General features: G+C 45.5%; 1 protein-coding gene across 1 annotated transcript in view; it reads right to left on the bottom strand.

The window, feature by feature from the left end:
- LOC103811501 (vang-like protein 1) overlaps positions 1–7,194 on the bottom strand; it is a 32,128-nt gene that overhangs the window by 12,106 nt on the left and 12,828 nt on the right. The gene's annotated exons all lie outside the window — the stretch shown is intronic.

Genomic DNA, 7,194 nt, shown 5'->3' with positions numbered 1-7,194 from the left:
CCCTACAATCACATCACTCTCCTAGAAAATTCCCTTTCCCTCTCACACTCTTCTGCTAGAGCACTGGCATAGAGCTGTGGCTTGAGTTCCTGGTCCTTCACCACATCTGACTGTTTTTCCAGAACAAAGTCACCACAACAGGGGTCTTAGAAATAAAACTGGAAATAAACAATTGAAGCAAAAATGCTTCCCACACCAACATCCCTCCTGGAAATGATTACAGAAGGTATTGGCACCACCCTCTACACAGATTTGCTTTCCTGCTCTGCCTACATAGCTACAGGCAAGGCCAGCACAGGCTGCCCAGACAGATGTACCCCAGGCAGCACTACCACACCAGGGGCTGTCTCCTGTGAGCTGGCAAAATGCAAAGGATTTGGTACTCTCTGTCCTTCCCAAGCAACACATTGGTGCAAGACCCCTGAGAGAGCCAAGGTCATGCAGAAGCACTTTGCAGTGCTGGCAGCAACACCAATGCCTTAGCTAGTTTCGCCCTCTCCAGTAAACAGAGCTGGAGTCAGATCTCAGCAGAGATACCAAGACAAGGAACTTCTCCAGCAGCTGTGGCCAGGCAAGCAGAACAGAAAAATGCCTTTTGATCATCATAACTACAACAGAATTTCAGTTTGGTAAAGCCAAGAGAACAGGACCACAGCCCCTTGGAACAGGAAAACCACACTTTCTTGTCAGACAACCACAACTGAGTTCTCCAGGCAGGCAAGTGCAATCCTTGCCCTCCCTGGAACAGGCACCGGGTAATTGGGACACAGCAAGTTTGCTTCAAATACCTGACTTCTGGCATTTGGTGAGGTAGAGAAATGAATTTGCAAGGTCAAGCCTTTATCAGGGAAGGGAAGGAAAGGAAACCTCAGCATAGTAACAGGCTATCACTGTGATGATAGCACAGCTGCTGCCCCCAAGGAAGCTGCCTCCATCCGTTAATAGTGCAATTTATGTGAAACCCAAACACACACAAGGTTTGTTCCACAGTTTTGCAGCAACCAGTCTCCATCTGTTCTCTTTCCTCCGTGCCTTTATTTAAAAAAATGAAAACAAAAGAACAGGAATTTAAAGTGTGTCCACATTTATCTCCAACACTGGACATCTGAACAACTCACACAAACGCTAAGCTTAAGGAGAGCACCAGCCCAGTTTCTAGCCAGATTTCCCCTTTTCTCCCCTGCACAGTCCAAGATGTGGTGCTTTCCAACTTGCCATGCCAAGTCTCATGTTTTGTGAGACAAAAACCAGAACCAACACACCAGTTGAGTGATACAGTAGTTCACAGCTGATGTAGAAGAGATTTTGACATAGAAATTTTCTGAATGAGAAGGGGAGAGTAGGATTAATTTTCACATTGAGTTTTTTTGTTCCTTTTCCTCAAAAGCAGCCTAGACAAAACCCTCCAGTATGGGTGAAACAGAAGAGGATCCCTACAAGTCTTCTACTAACATTGATGTTATGTTTGAAGTTTTAATTTTGAAGAGAAGCTGCGAGTAATTTTTTTAAAGAGAGGATTTCACAGGAGAGTATGACCAAACTTGGGGGTGGGGAAAAATCAACTCCCTGACGTCATACAACCCAAACAAGCTACTCATTTAAGCCTTCCTGAAGAACCTTATAAAAGTATTCCCAGGCCAGTACTAAGAAGATGCTGCTACAGAAGTACAGAGCACTTAGTTTTTGCAAGCTGCTATAAAACCCCAGTAAACCCACATGCATGTTCCCACTGCAATTCTCCTTCTGAGAAACTTCCGAGCCTGATACTTCAGGAAGTTAACTGGTCTTTAGGGTACCAGCACACAGGCTGAATGTTTTCCCCAGTCACCTTTACTGGTAAAACTTCATGTTTTGAGGAATGCTTCCTGAACAGCCGTGCTGCCCTTGCTTCTACTTCCAACAGCTGAATGTGGCAGCTAGTATAACTAACTAGGGAAGAAACCCTATCCAAGAAGCTAGTGGTAATATACAGTTAGGAAGAAGAAGAGAAGAGCACATTGCTCTCACTTGAAGAGTGGTCCAAAAAGTGGCCCAATGTTGTGATTTATCAGGAAACTGTGTTGAGGTCAGATATTGTGACAGGACTACACTTCTCTTCCTCAGTAACACAGTGAACATCTCATTTCACGGTATGTAGTGCTACAAGAGGAAAAGATCATAAGGACACTTGTTATCCCCAACATCATATTCAACAGACAGAAAACGAAATAAGGTGCAATAGCCTAATGTGAGTTTTGGAAACAATGGAGGTCCCAAAGTACCAGAAAAGCCTCCTATGGGAGGCAGGGGATTCTCTTCGCAAGAAAGGAAAGATCTAAGCCCTTGCTGAGCCTAAGCTTCTTTCCAGGTTCCCTGTATACAATTTTAGGATGTCTTATTGCAATGGGTCAGTCCAGGTAACCAGAAAGGCTGCCCTCCAGCCTCTCATAAAATAGCAAAACGGAGTTTATTAGTGTGTGGCAAAGGTATGTTGGAGCAAATGCTTCAGCCCATCCGTTGGGACCGGTAGGTGAGTGTACAACAAGAGAAGCTTCAGGGACAGCATCTGAAAGAGCAGCTTGTGAAAGCCTGAGCATGTGGTATGACAAGCCTCTCCCCCAGAAGGCTGAGGAAGCCAGCTGACAGGAGAGCAGGCTCCAAAGCAAACCACCCACATCTTCTTAGACCAAGACCACCTCTCCAAGAGGAGCAGTGTGTGTGTGTGGAGATGTTGTCAAGCACTTACTCACCATGCAGATACCTAGCAGAACCACTAAATCCAAATGGTATAGCTCAGGGATTAGTCAGTGCACAACAGCAGCTTTCAGGCACTGACAGTTTGGGCTGGATTTCAACCAGGTCCTCAGAAACCAATAACCACATGCAGATGACCCAACAGCTCTCAAACTAGGCTCCCACTTCCCTTTGATCACATACAACACATTCAAACAGGCAAAGGCACTACCTTCTCATCAAGGAGAAAGTGAGCACTTGCTACCAGCATCTCATTTCCCCAGTCTGCTGCAACACAGACAAGAAAGATGAGAGCAAAGGACCTGCCCGTGCCCAGCCATGTATTCTCAATATCCCAGACACCTGCAGTGAACCAAAACAACACCTGGCCAGACATCCACACCTCAAGTCCAACCCAGCACCCAGTAGTTCAATCGGATCTGGAGAGCAGCAGCTACTGGATCCATGAGCTAGAGCACTGCTAGCACACCAAGCATCTGCTTCCATGACACAGTTTTGCCAAGTGGTGGCGTATCCTCAAGGGAGCTAGTGACAATACTAACTTGCTTTTATACGAGAAAGAAAAAAACCCAAACCAAAACCTAACTACTGTCTGCTCACATTAAAGCAAAACCAAAGCTGTGAAAGTCTTCTTTCACCTATTGAGCAAAGTGGCAGTTTGGGAAGGAGAGCAATGAGAGAAGAGCACAAAGGGGACAACTTATGGAAAAGATGATAGGAAGAAGCTGCTGCTGAGCTGTACCCACAAACCTGCACAGCATGGCAGACACAGGCACACCAGAAAGACACAGGTGTCAGAGCAGGGGCAAGTCACCTTCCCCAGGCACCTGCCAGTGTTCCATCCAGCTGCCAGCAGTCCAAGAGGCTCCACTTCTCCACACCCAACTTGACACAGACCCATGACCAATTTGAGAGAGTCAGGGACACTGCTGAAGTCAATCTTATGGTTAACATGTGAGCAGATTATTGAGGCCAATGAGCCCTGTGAAGGAGACTCGCACAGCTCAATAATTTACAAAGTCCAGTCTCACAGGGGGAGAATAAGACTCTACACCAAGTCCCCAGCAATAAACTGCCACGCGTGTCCAGCTCAGAACCTTCAGGGACGTGGTCTGAAGGTTCTGGGCATAGCCTGTCTCCTCGTGCAGCCAGCTATTTTACACATAATAGAATCAATTCAACCATTTAGGTTGGAAAAGACCTTTGAGATAATCGAGTTCACCATTTTCACCACCTTGTCAACTAGACCATAGCACTAAGTGCCATGTCCACTCGTTTCTTGAACACTTCCAGGAATGGCAACTCCACCACCTCCCTGGGCAGTCCATTCCAATGTTTGACAGCCCTTTCCATGAAGAAATTCCTCATGATGTCCAACCCGAATCTGCCCTGGCACAGCTTGAGGCTATGTCCTCTTGCCCTGTTGCTAGTTGCCTGGATGTGACCTCCCTTGAGGTAGTTGTAGAGGGAAACCATCACTGCCATGAGAGGTTTCTCTTGTCCTGCATCTATCCCTCAGCCTTGACACCTTTCCTCTGCGACCACAAGCTTTTGTAGCCCTTAAGCACCAGAAGGACAGAAAAAAGACTGAAAAAAAACTAATCTAGGCAAAATAATCCAGGAACAAAAATACACACACAAACTATGAAGTTATATAGATAATAGACATAAATTACAAGTTCCACCATTCAGATCCCTGTGCAACTAGACAAGATTGTTTGGGAGGGGTGAGGAAGGATCAGGCTGTTGACAGAATATATTTTTTGCAGCTGTGTTAGTTTAAGAAGTGATGTGGAACCATGATCAAACATTTATGTAATTGAGGGGTGTACTGAGTATTTATGAGGGAGGAGTAAACTCTTTCAAAAGTTTCTACATGCTTGAGGTTGTATTTAGGATTTAAAGAGTTTCAAACAACTCAGGGGGCTGTTTCACACCAAGGTGTGCTTTACCTTCTGAACACAGGAGTTAGGAGCAAGACCAAGAGCTTATCTTGCATGCAAGAGTGAGACAGGCACTTAGAGCAGACACAAGAGATGAAATACCATACATCACCAAGCCCTGAGCTACAGGGCACCCTTCTTCCTCCAATTCAAGCTTATGCCCTGCTGAAGCACATAGGAATCTCTCAGAAATTGGCAATATACAATACCCTGGATTACCACTTCCAGTCCCTGGGAGCAGCATAATCTATGGCAGTGATGCATTTCCTCTTCCCAGCATACATTTATGTTGTGACTGATTAGTCTAAGCCTCAAATGAAAAAAAATAAAAATATGCAGGAACTGGCAGGTATGGCAAGAAATATATAAGAGTCTGCATTTTCAAAAGATAATTTAAGGCCTGTTTATGCATCAAATAAGGCCAGTCTTTAGCCAAGGAATTCTTCGAGCAGCATTAATAGTTATGAAGTAACTAAGGGTGAGGTTTTTTGTTCGTAGGATTTTTTTGAGGGTGGGAGAAAAGGTTGGTTGGTGGGGGGTTCTTATAAGTGAAAGCTAAGAAATACAACAGAAAGAAAGTGCTCAAAGCTTCTACTGGCAGGAAAGCTTCAGTGCTGTAACAGGACTTTACATTTACATGCTGCTGCCACCGAACATCAGTATTCAGCCCTTGTTCCCACAGCAGCTTGGTAGGGTGCTCTCTCAGGAAAGACAACCACCTCTTACTTGACCCCCAGCAGGGGATGGGATTAACGTGCCCAAACTCTGAATGAGGCTGTCACTTGAGTCAATAGAGTAGCTTTAACTTCTGTAATTTCTCTCAAAACACCTCGGAATGTTATTCTCCTGCAAGCCTATGCAGACAGGCCTGAAGAGGCAGCTTCGAAGCTCCCGGCTAGCATTGCACATTGAGGAATATTAGCTCTCAAACTACAGCCCAGTCCTCCCTGCACAGCATCCCTCCCCCACAGGGCATCCCCCACAAAGCTCTACTCCAGCAAGCTTTGCTCAAGCAAGAGCTGCCTCATTCTACAACCAGCACTCAGCAACCCTACAAACATCAGCGGGGCCACAAGGACATGATCTGCAGTTCTGAGCTGAGCTCAAAAATCCAGCCCCAACAAGGATGCAAATGACCCTCTACCGGGACTTCTGGAGCACAAGCCAGAGTCAGCAGCCTGCAGCCCCCAAACCAGAGCCAAGGTCCTTACTGCTGTGCCAGGAGTCTGTTTTGCAGTCAGCCAGGGAATAGCTCTCCCCAAACTGTCAGCTGAGGTCTCCACTTGACCTAAACAGCACAGAGGAAATTTGAGCAGAGGTTCATTTAAGAGGAGTGTGTGCTGGAAGGGGAATCAAATTATAAGCAAAAATATTGCCCTCAGTTTTGTAGTCATAAATAAATAATAAAAAAAATTCTTTTACTACCACACATCCCCTATTTTCCTTATTCCTTCAGGGTAGCGTTAGGAATAGCTTCCAGTTTTCTTGGGACATTACTTGGTTGTGCTATATGAGAACTATAAATTCATGATTTCCTGCACTTTTAACAAGAAGTGAGCCTCCTCTTTTCCCCCAAACAGCACACAGCGCATTTCTTAGCAGAGTATTTCTATTTCATCATTCACCACAAGAAGCAGATGTCAAAAGCTGAGGGGGTGGATTTTTTTTCAGCATTCAAAGTATCTTCATGGCCACAAGATTTGTTCAGCAGCTTAGGGAGACCATCTGTGCCTGTGGGTGGTACACACAGGCACTTTGGAGGGCATGGATAGCAGGGGAAAAGAAATTCCATGACAAACCCCTTAAGTACAGGGTAGGTTGGGCCACATACCGTTCTGGGCAGTGTTGACTTTGAAAGACAAACCAACAAGAAAGGAAATCCCTGCAGATGAACCCAGTGACATTTCCTCCACACCATCTCTTTCAGAAGGATGAAGCCTAGCAGCAACTTGCCAAGAAGCAAGTAATACTGTACTCGCCAGGTGGATTACTAATTGACAGCAGGCACTTCACTTACAAGTAGGCTTGTAAACTTTAAAGTATTAAGTATTCAAAAAATGTGAGACTGCTCCAGGGTATAACAATCAGGCTGCACCACTCGCCCTTGCTGCCTGATGCATCTGCAGGAGCACGAATACAACTGGTACCTGAGCTGTGGTCTAGTACACTCAGCTCGATGCTCCACCTGGTGAAAAGGAGAAAAGAAGTGGTGTGTGCACAAGGGGTGCTGAGAGTGATCAAAGATCAAGATCAAGGAAGGGAGGAGAGAAGGACAGAAAGTTGACTGTGGGCACTTCAGTTCTCTGAGCATTCTCATCTTTATCAAAATGAGGAACAGCTCCATGTGTGAAGCCATATGTAAAATCTTTTGAAAAGTGTACACAGAAAGGTAAGAGGCTATGAAAGCATGCACATTTCAGAAAAGCAGAGCCCTCCTAGGCTCTGGAGACAGACTTTACTACACCAGAATCTCCCAGATGAGTTGTGCATGTGATCAGATACTGACAGTCCATCCTAG

The sequence above is a fragment of the Acanthisitta chloris genome, unplaced genomic scaffold (genome assembly GCF_000695815.1).
Source record: "Acanthisitta chloris isolate BGI_N310 unplaced genomic scaffold, ASM69581v1 scaffold2440, whole genome shotgun sequence".
Classification (NCBI taxonomy): domain Eukaryota; kingdom Metazoa; phylum Chordata; class Aves; order Passeriformes; family Acanthisittidae; genus Acanthisitta; species Acanthisitta chloris.
This window is presented reverse-complemented; position numbering and strand designations above follow the sequence as displayed.